General features: G+C 33.6%; 1 protein-coding gene across 5 annotated transcripts in view; it reads left to right on the forward strand.

Moving 5' to 3' along the window:
* Window positions 1-19,530, forward strand: part of LOC100164788 (GATA zinc finger domain-containing protein 10) — a 106,643-nt gene that overhangs the window by 29,596 nt on the left and 57,517 nt on the right. The window contains exon 2 of one of the 5 annotated variants that reach the window (XM_029490444.1): window positions 73-156. The exons of 3 other annotated variants lie outside the window; for them this stretch is intronic. The gene's annotated coding sequence lies outside the window, so the exon portion shown is untranslated. Of the gene's footprint in view, window positions 1-72; window positions 157-16,738; window positions 16,882-19,530 lie in introns of all 5 variants that reach the window. One more of the 5 variants, XM_016805140.2, reaches the window with a different exon arrangement.

The following is a 19,530-nucleotide window of genomic DNA, read 5'->3' on the forward strand; positions in this document are numbered from 1 at the left end:
ATATTTCCGATAATTTATATTACCTCTGATAATAATATGATTTGATTTATAATATTAATTTTTCATTTCCAGGTAAGAGTCAACTGTGTTAAAAAATTGTTATCCCGGCCGTAACGATTACACGAGTAGTATATAACGTCCAGACCCAAACAAAACGTGAGTATAATCTTGTAATGTTATTATTTTGCATGAAGTTTTATGTAGGAAAACAATCGTACGAAAACGTATCTGCAAATGTAAATCCTGAAAAACATGGCGTTGAAATAAGTTGTAAATAATGTGCATTGTTCCGTTTCTTTATATTTTTGTTATTAAACTTGGACTATTTGTTACGTAGATTTATCTTATAGGAATCGTATCGCAATATAAATTTCGAACGTTTCAAGTTGTCATACTCTGTTTTCATTAATGAATCGAGTTAAAATTATTAGATTAAATTATTGATGGCTTTTTTTCTTTCAGTATATTTGCATTTTGCGGCGATAATAGGATTTTTAAACTCCCCTCGGGTTTTAATCAACGTTAACATTTCATTTCACAAAGTTCGTCAGTGATTCTGATGGTTTTAACTTTTAATGCATTCCGAACAAAAAAAGAATTGTAATAATATACTAAGTTGCTTGGTTCCACCAAATAATTACACCAATATTAATGATTTTAAAAACGTTGTCTTTTCCACTCAGTATATTATTATTTATTAATATAATAATATTGTCTGCGACACAAAAGAGAATTATGTATTATATAAACTTTAATTATAGTTTGAGTCTGACGTCCTAAGTTTGATCTCTAAGTCCTTAATTTCATACCCCGTCCATTCATACCTGGCTTCTAGCCATTTTCATATACAGGATTAACGGGAAACCCAGAAAGTCTGCTGGTTAAAGTGAAGTATTGCTTTATAGATCGCTATGAATGCATTCGAAATGAAAATATAGTTATACTTCAGCTCGCCCTATATTATTTGCCATTCAGACCATACATGAAGAACTTTCAGTGCATATTGTGCGGAAAATAATAAATTACAGCAATGACGGGAAAAAGGGTCTTGATATATAAAACCAAGCTCGTACTTAAAAAAAAAAAAAACCAAAATATTTGACTAATTAAAATGTTACAACGTAGATTTTTCCCCTTTTATGTATTATAAAAAATAACCCTTATTAATTTTATTGTACAACCAACTGACCTTTTCATTTTAAATCTAAATCTAAAATGTAGGTACTTTAATAAGAACGTTTTATCTATACCTGCCATTATAATATTATGTGAATTTTACTATTTAGTATTTTTTTCACGTTGGTTCAAAACATAATATTGTTGTGTACAGACATACAGTCCATCCATACACACGCGTATTACTATTAATTACATATTATAATGATATAACTATATAACTAATATCTATAAACGTTATAATATTTAATAATATACAATAGGTACAATAGGTACATAATAGGTATACAGTGAAACCTGTCCTAACGAACACCTTTAACTAGCGGGCTCCTCCAAATAGCGAACGATTTCTTGGGAACCATTAAAAATTTAAACTGAACCCCCTGAATAGCGAACAAAATGTCACCGGGAGTATCCGGTATTCAGAGGTTTCACTATATATATAGTATATACATACAAATTTACTATTATTTACGTATCATTTGTTTTGGATACTTTTACTATCGAAATTGAATTTATAGACTAAATATTATATTTACTATCGCCGCGTTATTGCTTAAGTGTAACGGAGAGTATAGAATTTGTATTTATCTATTTTTGTTCTCTCCTGTGCACGCAATCCAATGTACTCAAATAATATAATACGGCATTGTAAATCTTATGAGTGATATACGTGTTAAACTATGTGCATAGCACGTGGTGGTTATAATAATATAGTTGCCTACTTACCTAAGTAATTGTACGTCATGTAGTGTACAACGTTTTATTACGACACAGTACCTACAGAGAATAAGTCGGGGTGAACAACTGCAGGTTGGCACCTATATAATAGTATGTATAATTCCTATTAAACATTTTAATTTTATTTGTTTTGTGTGGCAGGCTTTATAATATATGTGTAGTATAAATAGTTTAAATATATACACAGTATGATGGTCGTACGAGTTATTGTTTGTTTTAAAATTACGATAAAATATAGCCAAATAGGTATCGAAAAAGTTTTAAATTTGTTTCTATTGATTTTTCTTGTACGAACGAGTGAACAGCACTAAAACAAAGTTTCATATCTATATACCTAACTGCGTGCGATACTTATATACATATGACAACGGGCATTCGGCCTTTCGAGGGGTAATAGTTTTCGTCGATAATTGAAAGTCCGTCGTCAATAATATTATACGCTGCAGTCATCGCCGTCGCACTCGCATTTCAAACCAACCGCGGAATTCGCTTGCATCGGACGTCGATCAGCTCTATAAATAATGAAATGCATATTGTACAGAGTGAACGAAATAAGACGGCGGCGAGGAAACACGACGAAGGCCACCCTGTATGTTTGACTCGAAAGATCGAGTAATACCTATCATAATAACTCGTTGTGCACAGAAATCGCGGGACACACCACCATTGACTATATAATTATTATCATCATAACAAGTTATATCTCTGTAACTTTGGTACCTAATGGCTAATGATAATAATAACATTATTGTAGAGTAAGTTGGAGACGATGAGTGAATTTTTTTTACGGCCGTCCGGTTGATAACGACGCACCGTCGCGTCGGCCATCGACGTTCTGGGAGCCACCCCCACCACCTGCGAACACGCACGCCGCCGCCGCTTCAACGGTTCCATTTGTCATCAGACGGGCCATCGCGTTTTTATCGGGCGACTATGCCACGCAATCGGTACTTACCCGCACCGTATACTTACCTACGCGCGTGCGCCATCATAATTCACACGGCGGTTCGCGTCTATAGTGTAAGTTGTTGTACCTACCTAGTATGTTATACAAAATATAAACCGTAAATTATTATTGTTCGATACGTTTTTAATGGGACATAAATAATATATAAATATTATACGGTCGAGCTGGTCGCGCGTGCGTAGACGTTATTATAAAATATTAAGGAGTATTTAATGGACGGACCGCGCTGAGGTAAAGTCCTCCGCTTGCCCGTTTTTAAATAGGAATATCAATTTATTTGACGTGTCCTGCCCGTCGATTTATTGCACGCGCTATAATGTATTCAAACGAGATCGCTGTACACACGCCGCCGCATTTATACAACAATGATTTTACAAAACGATAAATATGAACGTGCCACGCACACACATTAGACCGGACCAGATGAACTCACCACCACACACACACACATACACACACACATATGCGTGCACTTCATATTGTTGTTGTTACTATCACTGTACACCGGAGTCGTTTTGTAAACTATAATAATAATCATTATTGTGTTCGACATCGAACGGCGGAGACGGCGAAACCCCGTCATCTTCCAAAATTTAAACAAACGACTGCACCACGGGTCGTGGCGATAAAATACATTTTATTGAAAAACCTACCCTATACTATACCTGAAGCGTGAACAATATTGTACATTTGTACGCCACTTACGGGGCCTACGATTGAATAAAACAGAAACCGTTTGTATAGGTTACATATACTATACAATTTATATACCATGTTGGCTTACCATCCCTGCAACCCCCCCCCCCCCCCCACCCACCTTGAATGGCAGACATGTTCACCGCTTCACCCTCTGCGTTCGTCGCGTTTGGCAAAACGCCACGCGAATACTCCCCTGAAATTACCAAAGCTGAAAAACGAAACAAACGAAAATTAAATTAATTTAATAAATCTTCGTTAATCGAATACTCAGTCCGGTGGGATTGAAGTGGAATAATAAACAAAATAAAAATAAAAAACTATTTATTTCGACAAACACGAATTGTTTTTAACTAGATAGTTTTTTTTTTGCACCCCGTTCTCAACTGCAGACTTTGGCGGTACGGCAAAATAATAATAATTATTTGTTAAACCAATTAAATATAATATTTAAATACACTCGCAACGTATATATTATTATTCAATATAATAAATTGGCATTTTAATTGAACCCGATATATATATATACGGTTGTTCAAACCAAATAAGGAAATTACGGGACGGCTAGATTTCGTTGTGAATGTTGTGATCGAGTGCGGTTTCGCGGTAACTTAATATTATACCGTTTTCAAACGTTTCCTGTCGACGAAACGACATCACGTTCCAACCTCAGCGACACATAAGGGTTAACTACTCCACCTGTATCGCCGAAGAGGGTAATCGTTATATCGGAGTCGTCGTGGTATATGTTAGCACGATATGATATAAGTGGTATCCGATATCCATAACAGCAATATACCTATTTGATTGAAAATTCTCAGTGAATTATTCTGCCATTACGATCACAGAGCTTCCACTCGCATTGTAATGCATAAGAAGCATATCCTAGAACAGGGATGGGCAACTAAAGTGGCCCGCTAGTTACTTTGATTTGCCCATCCCTGTCCTAGAATATCTATTAGGTATTCCTTTATTATCTATTCTACGAGTTATGATTAGAAGTAGTTAAAACAACAATAACAGTGGCTGCAGTGGATGCGCTTTGCTTCAGTGGTTATAATATACTATAATAATATAATACAATAATTATATTATAATATTAATTATTGCGATTCCGTCGTCGGGTTTCGTTTACCGGATAGACCGATTATATAGGCCGGTCGTGAACTCGCGCACATAGACCAATGGAGGTTTTCCGTAAAACCGGTTCAGAGGGGAAACACACATACACTGTACAATATATAAGTATAGATGTGTATTAATATTATTAAACGTACACCGTATAATGAGAATTTCTTCCGATAGATTCTCGTTCGGTTTGTTGCCTTATTCTCTTGGTGGACCGATCGCAGGTTAGGAGCCGGCGATGGTGGTGGTGCAGGTTCATTTAGCGTGGAAATTTGCAGACATGGTGGGTGTGTCACCGTGGGGTGGGAGGGGGTGAAAAATCGCGTTGGACAAGGAATAAATTACACACGCGGCCGCTGAACAATGCGAAACATTCGCTGTGTATAACACACACACACACACACACACACACACACACACACACACACACACACACACACACAAACACACACATATATATATATATATACGCATTAAACGCTACGAATAAAAACGGCTGTACCTATATATAGCTATTATGTATAGCTGGCCATAACCATTCCTCCGTTTGACATGATCAATTTTTAGCAACATAACTTACTCGTTCGTACACATTATATATAATGTATATAATATCGTTTTAAGAATTGATCGCTCGTGCACACTGCTGCTGATTTATATCCACTTGGGATCATGTATTGTATATGTAAGTATATATATATTATTATCATATACATATGTATATGCGCGAGAAGACCTCACGCAACTCGTTAACATTCTGCGATGAAAATCCGACATCGAGACTCGTGTTAAAAATCGATAGCCCCCTACCCTCACCGTTGTGTGCATATTACCCATATTATAACACGCGAGCGAGAAAAATGCTCACAAAAAAATGCATAGTGCTGACGAGCCATTCGACCGACGACTGCTGCAACAAAAATTATTATTCTGGACCCCCATCACACATATATCTTGTATAAAAGAACATATGTTTTTAAAATATAATACGTCAATTTTTTTACGAAATCTCCGACGCGAATTTTGATTGACCGACGTCGCGGAGTCTTTAGTCGTATATGCGCGGCGGTATATCTATATTATGGTAAAGTTCACTTATAGCAATGAAAATATGCTGTTGCAGGTGTGTATACCTACAACGTTGAAGGAATATAATTATTAGGTCGATGTGAATTAACTCACAACTCAAAAATGTTCACGTGCTCTATTAAGATATTGTAGTGTATTATATATGGTGATCTATATATCGGTAATGTTCACTCGCGGTCTATACAACTTCTCTGCGCCGCAGCTGTTATTTTATTGCCATCATTTTTTTTCTTCAAATATTGCGGCCATACCTGTACGGTTTGTAATACTAATAATAATAATATTAATAATGTCATACAGCTCGTCGTTGTGTAACGTTTCGAAATCATTTACCACCCAAAAATTCCTCACCGCTCCATTGATCCGATTATATTAGATAAGTAGATTAATTGGTTTTAAGTGACATTCAATTATTAAACGTCCGATTACAAAACATTAAACTGTATATGAGTCGTGAAAAATTTAACTGCCGACCGTAGATATTTGTACATAAAAATATATTATTACAATAATATAATCGCTTAATGGTTTCGGAGATTTTAACGTAGGTGTATTGTAATAAATAATAATATTATATCGGAATCGTGGATCACTCGACCGCGAGACGCGAGTTGTGGCCAAACCGACACGCGTCTTCTTCGCATCAAAACGCTAAATGTTAATTTTTTTCTCGCATTCGACATTTCGACGTTGTCGTCGTTTGTAGGACGTTTAAAATTCAATCGATTCCTCATAAGTCAAAATACACTGTAGCAGATATTCGACATCAAATCCCCCCTTGTAGCAACAAAAGTAGGTATAATCCCACGGGCCAATAACTCGAAGACGAAAAAAACGGCTTGTGAATTCTATTTTCCGTGTATATAGACTTGTACAATAACGCGTGAACCGTAAATATAGATTACGCGCGTATAGTTATTCAAATGACAGAACAATAAGTCGACGGGCGCACAATAATAGGATAAGGTTTTTTATACGCGTACTTATATTATATATTTTATTCATATACCTCTACACAGGTCACACGCCAATACATTTGTAGATATTATTATTATGCAAACGGTCACTTTTGTGCATATGATAATTATTATTTTCGTTTATTGTTATAAAACGCGTTACGGGACGGGTTCGACCGTATATCCTATTATACGTAATACGTTATTATAAATTATAAGTACTTATACGTTGTAATCATCATCGGACGCGATACGAAGCCCCACTCGCTGGCATCTCATCTCGCCAAATTATTATAATACGTGTCAAATACTCGGCATGACGTTTTCATAATTTCATATATCACTTGAATAATATATATCGTGACGTTTCGTTTATTTTGGCTCTTCACCAATATTTGGCTAACAGATGTGCAATTTTTTTCTTCCACCGCGTGTAGGTACATTTTTTTTTCCTAAAGAATTGTCGAGCCAAAAAGATTTAGCTCACCTATATCTAATACATTATAGTCACAAAAAAGATGGCCGTCGAAGACGATCGAGGGTTTCAACGCTCTTACGTGTATTTTATCATGTAAGTTGAATTAATATTATAATATTATAATTTTTTATTCGTTTCTATGGTGATAAACAAAGCGTTAGAAATTAAAATCCCATTTTTAGCGTTTTTTCGTAATTTTTCGGTGGTTTTTCCCGTGGCATTAAATAACTATTGAGAAAATCAGAAAATAACCTCTCTAAAATACCATTTTGATCCAATTTGCTAAAAGATAAGGTACTATATGTTGAAATCGATTCACTCCTTCTGGAAGAAATTTTGTATACAGGATATAAAAAAATAAAAAATAAACACCATTATAAAAACAATAGCTTCCTCGCTCCGCTCAGAATCTAAAATAGTAGATAAGAAAATCCATTTTATATGACATTGTCGACGTGCGCCGACCTAGCACGGCGGCAGTCAGCAATGGAGATGTTGGTATTGTGTTTTAATGTTTTAATGTTTTTCTAACTTTTCATAATAACTTCTATTTTCATGAAATAATTACAATTTAAACATGAATAAATAAATTATTTCAGACCATTTTTTTTATAAATCTTTAATAATCAGAAATCAAAATTAATCGAAAATAACCGAAATTAACCGGTATTTTTCAAAACCGGTTCTAGAACACTTATATTTTTTTAGAAAACCGAAACAAAATCGGTACCCTCAAACAAATTAATTTAATAACCAGAACCGGAACCGGAACCGAAACACCCAACAGGTTCCAGTCCCTGCCTTTATGTAGAAAAAATTATTTTTGTTAGTTATTTTTAAATATAGTAGTAGGTTACAAATAAATAATGATAATAATTACATATAAGTCTTTATGTTATATTTATAAAGAAATATTAAAAAATATATAAGTTGTATAAAATACTAAAATGTATAAATGAATACGTAATAATATTTATAAAAATAATTTTAGTTTTAATAAAATGTAGAAAACTATGATAATAATTACAATTCCTGTCATAATTCATTTTTTTTACTCACTTTTGTTAGCACTGTTTTGGTTAGGTTGCTGGTTCACTACTTTTTAAAGTAGTTATTTGAAACCAACTTAACAAAATCATTGTGTATTATATTAAACTTTTTTTCGGTCGAAAAGGGAAGGGTACGCTTTTGGTCGTATTAAGATGTATTAATGTCCACACGCAACTAACTGACTGTGTACGATCAAATGTCTATTTTGATTGATATACGGCACCCACAATTTCGTTATGAAATCTTTTTTCGTTGTTGGTAAAGTATAGTGTTATACTCAATAGTCAAATCATTATAACTTATGTTTGTGTATACACGGATGATTAATAATAAGAAATTCATCAATAGTATCACAATTTTTTTTTGGTCCTGGGGGGGGATTGATCCCCCCCGTATGTACGCCACTGTAGAAAATAACAGTATAAAAAACACCGAATTTCATCGATTGAATTGCGTCATATTATATTTCTCCAGAAATCCGAATAAAAAAATCACCTCTCAATAATCCACGCACAGAAAACAATAAAAATATACATATCTGATATTATTACATCAGTTTCAGAAGGCTATTGATCATTTATTTTTCATTTCCGTGCAGTTCTCGTTGTTTTCGTTCTACGACCAATGACCGACGTGATTTCGTGGCATAATTTTGTAGTGTGTGTGTGTGTGTGTTTTTTTCTCCAAACCGACAGTTTTTCAGTATCTAATATTGACGTAACGACAATGTGTTTTTTAAAACATTTTGCAACATTCTCGTCATGATCTCTCCGCAGACGTAAACAGAATTTAGTATTTACCGCGATCGAATGCATATATTAATATTATTAATTATTTATTATAATATTGAACCATACGCGCACGCGTGTATATGTGTAGATTATATTGTAATATAATTAATTAATAATTTTGCGTTTAATCTCACGCGTGTTCCAAAATAATTGCGATTGCCAAGTCTTTACACTTTAGGGCAACGTAAAAAGGTAATTAACTTTAATACATAATATAATAATATGTAATGTAGGTATATTATTATATGTATATAAGTATATAAAATATAACTATATACAACTGGAACACGATACAATATTATAATAGGTATAAGTATATAGGTACGTTTTCAGTAGTCGCGAGTCAGAGCTATTAAAATACTCTGCTAATAATTAATAATAATTCGTGTCTAATATTATTATATAGAAATGTGTTAATACCATAGTTATGTATAAAACTGCGAACTACGAATTAATTAAATTTTAAAAGCATCGATGAGTCATCAACAATGAACATGTTATTGACTTTATGTGTTTAAGTATAATTTTCTTGGTATATTAGTAACGCTCACAGTTTTTTTAAAAAAAAGCATGCTTGTAAACTATAATAATTATTGATAAATAATTAATGGAACAAACACTACACTTTTCAATACAAAATAAATTACACATTTGTAAATTAAAGTTTGTCCTCGCAATATAATACATAGCAGCATAACGTATAATTCCATTATAATAAATCGATAAAGTAAATATTTGTATGTATTTATACTTAAACAAAATAAAATATATATATATACGTAGTACGTACTTTTATGTAGTGTTTTTAAAAGAACAAAAAAAGTTAAATGTTTGGATAAGTTATTAAATTTATCTTTTATTATTATTACTGCAGAAAAAAATATTGTTATTTTAGTAAATACAAAATAATATGCGGGTACATTATATAGGTATCTATTTTATAATATTCCAGCCTACAGGGATATTAATTGGATTAGTGTAATGGAGAAAATGCAATTTTTATCTTCTTGGACTTTGTTAAAACGCAAACACTGTTGGAATACCATTTATTTAAGTTGGTTCTTTTAATCATGATTGTTTTATAATATAAGATATTATACGCATTACCTTTGCACAAAATGTTGGCGACTGCTGGCAACTTTTATAAATTTATATGATTTTTAAGTATTTTTATGATTTTTATTTTGAGTAACTTTTCCTCGATGTATACTATCTGATATATAAATATATAATATTATTGAAACCCATCATCTGAACGTTTTCGAAGGAACACTGATGTAATAAATTTTATCTCGGCACGATATACAATGGTATTTATATTCAAATATTTGACTTTGGATCGGGGAAACATGATTTTTAAACAATTATAAACGTTTCATTATTACATGGAATAATAACGAACAGACATCTCTAACAATTGATGTAGTAATAGCATTTATGTCTATTGTTGTTGTGTTTCGTAAGTGATTATTAATTCGAAAGGGTTTGTTTAATATACGTATAATTAAAATAGTAGTTTTTTTTTCTCCCGAGACGTGTCTACGTGTTCATACCACGGTATTTCGGTGTCGTGAGTTTGTACAAACATACCTATTATAGGTATTGGATTTTTTTCCTTTCCTTTTTATCGGTTGAAAATCTTTAAAAAATAGTTTCTAGTATATTATTATAGCATAGGTACCTATTATATCCATATGATACGTAAACATTCGAAAACTTGTTTCTTGATCGCACATACCCGTAACCCAATATTATTTGATAAATCGATTAAAATTAAAATATTAAAAATATTTAATGTGTGTTTATTTAATAATAATATCATAATATTCTAGTCGGAAGTGTTGTGCTGATTATACAGTGCGCTGGTCAATAATTAAAAGAAAACTGATTAATATCGCATATGCAGGATATTATGATATTATTATGTATATTATGTGGTAACTGGAATTTGCATAAACTCTGCAGTGCAGTAAATCGAACGTTCTACGCTAGCTATAAAATTGTCTTAGAACACAAAGACTCTTATTCTAATAGGCAGTAAATATATTTTGCCGGTTTTCAGGTGTGATGAAGATTAGAAAAAAACAGGTTTAACAAATGATAATATTACTTCACGGCATTTATATGTAGGTACCTTCGGAAAGAATTCAGTTACTGTTACGAAACCAGTTTGGATATTCAGTCGTGACATTTAAAATTATTATTATTATTTTTTTTATTATTAGTAGTTATCCGTCTATGATTTTATAATTAACACATTTTTCGATCACTTTGTTTCTCTGTTTTCAATCGCTGTCGCGGAGAAATAATTGACCACTTGCACCGGGACACATTCCAAAGTCTAACTGTCGCACGACGGATGTAGAGTAAAACGATCGGTATGAGCCATGAGGTATACACGATGCAATGCAATAGGTTATTATTGTCTATCAGTGTTTGCCCATACGCGCCATGTACCGATTGTTGCACGGGGTAATATACCTAAACGTCCCGGTGTCCGGTTTCGGGGGATGCTCGGTTTTTTTACTGACGTGCAAAATTTTTACTCGTTTGTCCACTCATAAAATGTATTGTTCTGGAATGTCCTTGATGTGTCCACGGTGACGGGCAACAGATATCGTTATGTAGAGTATCGTCATCGTACTGCAGATTTGGCAGATCGGCGCAGAACGTTTTATATATTATTATGTAATCAAAATAGGCATCCGACCACTTACAGCGATTAAAAATGTAACCAACCATATTATTTCGACAGGTCTGATCCGATTCGGAAAGCACGTCGTTAAAATCCAACGGGGTCTGAAGGAACGCCGGGTTCGGTTTAATTAAGAACCATTAACATGCCACGGCGGAGTCACCTCTACATCCCCGACCAACAGTATTTCTCACCCCCACCCACCCCAATTACGACCCACCGTCCACGCCGTACCGCATTTAGCAAACAATGGAAAGTTATTTCAGTCAGGCGACAACACTGCTGCACGTGTCTCGTCAGTCGTCCCTGATGAAAAGCCTTTCACGTTTTCGGTATATAACACACAAAATAAGATATTATGTGTACGTTACAAAGCCAACGACAAACGGAAACATTTTAATTAAACATTGACATCGTCCTCATCCTATCGCGTGTTATTATCACGCGCGACATAAAATCAAAATATGTAGAATAACAATACAATATGGTGTATATTATGTGCCTATATAAATTAATAATGTATGTACCTATATACGTTTTGTTGTCATAATAATATAGAGTTTTAATTTCATAATTTGATAACGCGTGTCGTCGGACGTGTGGTTATAATAATATAATATTATATTATGATTGCGCGTATATAGGTATAACAACTATAAAATGTTTATTATTTGTTGCACTTCGAACCAAAAAAAAAACAAATAGTAAGTCTTTAACCGATCCGCGTGAAAAACAATAGAAAAGAAAAAAAGTGATAACTCCCTGCTACAACTGCCCCCCACCCCAAAATTGGATGTACGCGTATACCAGGAAGTATATAAAACACATAATGTGCAGTGGCTGTCAATATTTACCGCGGACGCGTTTAACCTTTAAACGCTTCACTTTTGATTAAGTATATAGCATTGTCCGACCATCTGTCAAAGTCATTTGGTTTTTTTGTCAACTGTAAAAACAATATATTATAATAACATTATAAATGTAAGTATACCGTTTGGAATCGGTTGAAAGTCGATGCAGACTACCCTTCGATGAGGAAGGGGTGGTCGTTCGGTTGCTGTGAAACATGAGAGGGGTAGCAGCGTGCGTCTCGCGCCACGAAGAGTTATTTCTCAGAAAATCGTGTTGCACGTCTTTTCCAAATCTCATTCTATTAAAAGCTGCCACGGTGAGGACGAAATTTACGGTGCAAGTTTTGATAGTTTAAGTTTAAACTTTACGTCCGGGGCCAAAAGCTCCGCGCACTGCACCCACACATACTCTGCCCGCTCCACCCGTTCGCTCCTCATCACCATACTCCTCACACTCTCCCACATCCACCCCTCGCGAAATGAAAAGTTTCCCTTTAGATTAATGTTAGTAGCAAAGTTTTAATGTTTAATAACGAATAAATTCTTCAAGTTGTAGCTTTTATATTAAAGTTTTGTACACCGTAATTACTTTTGCCAATGCGAATTTTTTTCCAACTCAATAATAAATACATACTTTACACATCAAAAGTTTTTCACAGAGGTCGGGTGGTTTTTGTGATTCGTAGGCGGTCCCGCAGGCAATAATCGTCGTCTGTACATCTCCCACTCACTCCTTTCGTGGTTCTATGCAATTTTTTTGATCTGCGACGCTGCATGCATTACCCAGTGGCTTTTATTAGATAGATATATATAGATCCACGATTTCGATAGATTTACGACCAACACAACGTCTGTAACTATAACTATATATATGTAGTGTAACAACTAACAATCTGAAATATTATTGTAGACAATCATGAATCATGATAGTAACTACATGCACACGTATTTGTATGTATATTAAGTAAAATAATTAATTAAGCAACGATTTCCAAATAAGTTATAACACAGAGTGTAGATATGTATATTAAAATATATTATATTTTTACTTTTGATGTTATCGGCCACTCGTAGGAAAAATGTCACGAGAAACGTATTAATTATTGTTTATTACTGTATTATTTATATTTACATATATTATATATTTACGATATTCGATTATAATATAAATAATAATAATAAAACCGTTTTGTCGTGTGTATAAAATATAAAACATAATACTCGTTATGTTATCACGTTATTCCGTCGAGGACGATAAAACAATATTGTGACTACACCACAGCAATTTATAATATTAAAACCATTGTAATATTATACGTATATACCTACCTATATAATATGGGTTTATACTTGTGGGGATTTTTTGCAATCGTTTGCTCGTGTTTCTTACTCGTTTATCGAACGAGGTTACTATAATACACGACCGTCGTCGTAATTAAAATTCGTTCCATGTTGCACACTAATAATACAATTTGCATTCGACGAGATAATTTTTAAAGTAATTAGGTTAAAAACACATATACATACACACACAGACGTTGTCGTCGTTTCTAAAGTGCTTATTAAAGAACGATCAATACAACGAGCGACGTGAAAACTGACAACGCTATCTAGCCGCCGCAACAAAGTAATAATAATAATTATAATTATTATTAGGTATTTATTAAAAAAAAAAATAAAATTCCATACTGTTTTGTTTAAACGTTTACGGATGAAAAAAAAAAAACAACAACTTCTCACCGTGGTCTAAGTGCGCCGCTCACCCAACCTCCAATCTCCACAAAATGTCGGTGATCGAAACGGAAATAATATCGCGACCTCCGTAACAGCCGCGGCGTCGGACCCATCATTATAGTTAATAACTATTTTCTTTCAATATATCATGTCTGCACGTATACTATCTATTCCTGCTCAAGTATTCCATTTTTAATAAAGATAAATTAATCATCAAAGAAGAAAAAAAGAAATACGCGATATCATAGCCGTGCGCGACTACGCGAGGGTTCTCGGGGCAATATTGATTTTTGCTTCTTTTTTTCGCCCCCTTCGCGACGCCGTCCTTTTATATGCGATGATTGAAGTGCCGTGCATACTATTATATATGCATTCCCTCTTCAGACGGTCCGCCCACCCCCCCCTCTATGGTTTTTTCTCTCTATAATTTTCCATCGGATACATTTAATAATTAATGATCGTCTGTGCGCATACATGTGCGAACGTGGTACTATAATATGTGTGCGTCCCAAAAAGCATGTTTAAAAAGAAGAAATGTGGGAAAAAAAACAACCGTTATGTAGGTCGCGGGTAACCCTATATACGATGTACCCACCTACAACCTACTTACCAGAGTTACCACTTAACGTCGTTACAGTGATGATCAAACTGAAAAATGTCACATGTTTGACATAATATGCAGCACAATTTAATTGTTAAATTATGTTCGATCTCAAAGTCACGCCCGTTAGTGTCCTCTGTCGTATTTGTGTGCTCAGTACAACTACTGTCGTTCAAATTCACGTTATAGAACTCATTACTATTTTTTAATACACAATAATTATCAATAGTAATCCACGTTTAATGATGGACTTTTATTCGGTCATCGGGATAATAACATATTGTATGGAACTCTCGCCAATATTATTATAACATAATACATTATGATAGAGTTGCAAAGACGGCATACGTGAATTTATAAAATATGTTTGTGGGCGAGTGGTGGGGGGGAAGGGTTCTTTTGAGTTTTTGATAAGACAAACAATGATTATATAATATTAAATTGTTTTAATTAGAATGTATGAGACAACTTCCGTTTTGCTGTTTGACGTCCATTGTGTTCGTTAACCGACTTTTTATGGAAATCCCACGGTGACCTAGAAACGTCATTCACTCATTTAGTCACTATTCACTCTCGGTATAATTTATTTTTAATTACAATTAAATATTTCATTTTCCTGGGCCGTGCCTAATAATATAATGAATGTTTGTGTTTCTCGGAAGAAAAATAAACAATCACAGTGGTTTAAAATGACTAGGTACCTAATATAAAAATTACTTGGAATATTATATTGGACGTTAACAATTTTCCTCTAAATAATCCAATATTGTTTAACGGGATTTAGGGCAGAAAATATTGAAAATTATAACTACAAAATGATTTAAATTTTAAATTACTTTTGAAATGTAACACACATACATATAATATGTTCGTGTGTTTACATTATAAAATCCATTTAAAATACAAGCATTTTTTTATTGCCGCGCTTCTCTCCGACACTATAGCCTAGAAATAATCGTTAATACAATTATGTTAGTAAAATAAAAATAATATTATATACATTTAATTTGAGAGTATAATATTATTATAGTGCGGGAAGAGTCGTCCACGTGCTACTTTCCGTTGTTATAAAAATGTATAATACGTGTAGGTTAGGTTAACATATTGCAGACATTTCGTTTACTTTGAAACTGGTTGTAAAATATAGAAGCGTCAAACCTGTAATAATAATATTTTAATAATACTACACTGTGTGATGATGACTGATCAATCACATGTGATACTAAAATATTAATAAACAATAATGGACTTTTCGTGTCTGTCGTTAATAACTATGTACATTCATTTACACTCATATTATATTATATCATATAATATTTTTGTTGCATTTAAGCACTGTAGGTTATTACTTATTAGTTATTACTGATTCGTCGTTTATTCGGAAAAATTGACGTTTCGTTAAAACAATAATACGAGCAAATCGAAAATAAATAAATAAAATAGACCTCTGCAGGTTTTCCACAGCGCCACGGGGACTCGAAAGTGTTAAACCAGCTCGACAATAATAATTATAATAATCGTAAACGGCTCATTATTATAACTCGAAAATCTTTATATCGATCCTTCATAATATACGAATACCGGACAGAGTACAGACACTTGTTAATAATCGTGGGTCGCTCTCGCGATGACAAAAAATATACACACGACGGCTCCGGATACATATTGCTATTATATAATTTTACATATTTACATAATATTCTGTACATAAAATAAATAATTTGACCGAATTTCATTGTTTTTATCGCATTATCGTAAATCACTGACATTACTGTTGCTCAACAGCTTATTTGAACGCGGATTGATACGGGCCGTGCATAACGCGTTCTATTACGAACGAACTCTTCTTCGGACGGTCATAAAATCAATTTAAGCTGCGGTTATCGTCGCGAAGGGACTTCCGAACGCGCCAATCAATTATTCCGAACGTATGTAAAAAACGACTCAGTATATACACATAATAATAATAATAATAATAATATTATAATGATATTATTTAATTTTAAATTTTACTGATAGATTTTTTTTCCAATGCCTACCTATATAAATTATAATAGTTTGATAATAATATTATCAATTATGTTATTTTTGTTAAATTATCGTGTATTTAATAATGTCTGTTTTTTATTTCAACTTTTATATCTACATATATGTATATAGGTATTAAATATATATGTGTGTGTATTTATGAAAATAGGTCGACGTGCAACTTTCTACTGAAACTCGATACAAGATTACAAGAATTTTTATAGTATTTATGTGTGTGTGTCTGTGAGTGTGTTGTACTATATATACAACATACGTCTATATATATATATATATATAATATAATATATTAATGTATATAAACGCACTGATGGCATTCCTCTTAACTATTACGGGGAGAGACAAGTAGTGTTCGTTATGATATTATTACGTAACGACATCGCGCGTATTGAATTGTCCGAATGTTTATTCTGTTTATGGGCACCGGGAGCGTGGATTTGTTATAAGAAGACCAGCGACCGCGGACTTGATGGGCGGAGATTTTAATGATACTCACGACCTTGTACCGAACGGACGAAAAAACTTGATCGTCGCGTTTCGTTTTGTACCCGCAAAGTCGCGTAAGTGACTTCAATTTGTGACTTCGAGTAAATAGCAACCGGCACTATATAGGTACAACCGATCGTGTGCTGCTAAAAGTCGCCGTAAAATATCATCTAACGCCGTTTCGTTGCATACGACTCGTGCTCGATTTTACGGACACGTCGTGGTTTTTGTGCTTTGCATATTATTTTGTTTTCGCCGAGGAGTGAATAAACGATGCATATCCCGTGTACTAATCCATTAGCTCGACTTGACCGGCCAACAGTCATTTGGGCTTTTCAACAATAATTATGAAAAGAAAGAAAAAAAAGCATAATATACAATCGGATAATGGACTAATAAAACTAACGAATCTGGGTCGATTGTGAAAGGTGGAATTGAATTTAAACATAATAGATAAATCATACAGTCCGAATGACCCTAATAATTCTCGTTTGATTTACTTCACTTCTCCGCAACATGCCACCGACAGCTGTTGTCGCTGTTGTTGCTACTTCCTGAATCTTCTCAAACTCGAATGCATAATACACGTCATGTTATGTATTCGTTTTCGGTAGTGCTTTATATTCTAAACGTACATATAAATCGAAACAATTCAAAAAAATAAATAAATAAAAAAATATCTTTTCATAGAGATTACATCACGGACGACTTTCTCCAGTGATCTAATTACCCAGTGCCGTCGTCGTTGTCAAATTGGAATTGTGAAGGAGCGGAGGAAGAGTTAAAATAATACAACTTATTATGTCATTTCGGACGTTGTTGCAATCAACCATGATAGTTACATTTTTTGTCTTTACCCGCATTTCTATATTTTTTCATCGTGACGAAATATATTATAATATCTAATCAATACCCGTGCTCATAATTTGATTTTTCATTCCACTCTATATTATTAGAGTCACATCTTATAATTTTATTTCCGCTGTATATTTGACTCTGCACGACCGGCCCACGTATAATAACACATATTTTCTCATCGCGGACCGATTATAATTTATGTGTTACATTATTATATTATATCGTATTACAATATCTGTGCGATGTACAACTCAGCCGGGTGCAGACGGACGTACTGTTGTGTACCTATAATACCTATAATATTGTTATTATATACACGAATTTGAATGAACGTTATTAGAACGCGGCGTAGAGGAGAGGTTGTTAAACTTGAATTATTATTATTATTATTATTATTATTCGTAGTCGGTAGCCTAGATCTATTTGTAATTCAATTGTTTCATATTAAAAGTTATTATAAACCATTTTTTCCTGCCACTTCTATATTATATCGTTCTACACAGAAGACCACCTCTGCGGACCGTTACGCAAAAGCCAATGCCCCCGGTGTGTTATTATTGTATTAGCACTGCGTGTCGTATTTGCAATTCAATTATTTTTCTCTGCCATTTCGGATATTATTCAAAAATTACCACTTTAAATTATTTACTTATTTTCAAGTGGATTTTGTTTATGGAATTTTAAAATTCTTCTTATTCTTATTCTTCATATTCTTAATGCCTTCTGCCACCGCACACCATCACCACAGTCACCAGACACGGAGGTTTATTTGGACTCTTAAGAAAACTTTTCGTCTGAACACCAGACGATGATCTATATAATACACATAATTTACCAAACTAACTTTCAGTGTAGCTCCATTATTATCTCTCTTGTTATCGTTTAGCAGCATCGTCAAAACTATATTATACCGTGATTTGCGTGGTATACATTTGCAGATACAGAAACTGACAGGACGATATTACGATAGTATCATTGACATGACTCTGGTGATATGTGAACGAAGGAAATGATCGTGAAATTGTATTATTATATTTAAGCCCTTATGACTTTTTAGGTCACAGTGTTGTCGTGTATGTGAGAGACAACAAAAACCTTCAATATCCTTTATATATTATATTATTGTTTGCCCAGCATAATAATGCTATATCTATACACCCACTTATATATGTCGCGATGACCGATAA

This window comes from Acyrthosiphon pisum, chromosome A2, assembly GCF_005508785.2.
Source record: "Acyrthosiphon pisum isolate AL4f chromosome A2, pea_aphid_22Mar2018_4r6ur, whole genome shotgun sequence".
NCBI classification, from domain to species: Eukaryota; Metazoa; Arthropoda; class Insecta; order Hemiptera; family Aphididae; genus Acyrthosiphon; species Acyrthosiphon pisum.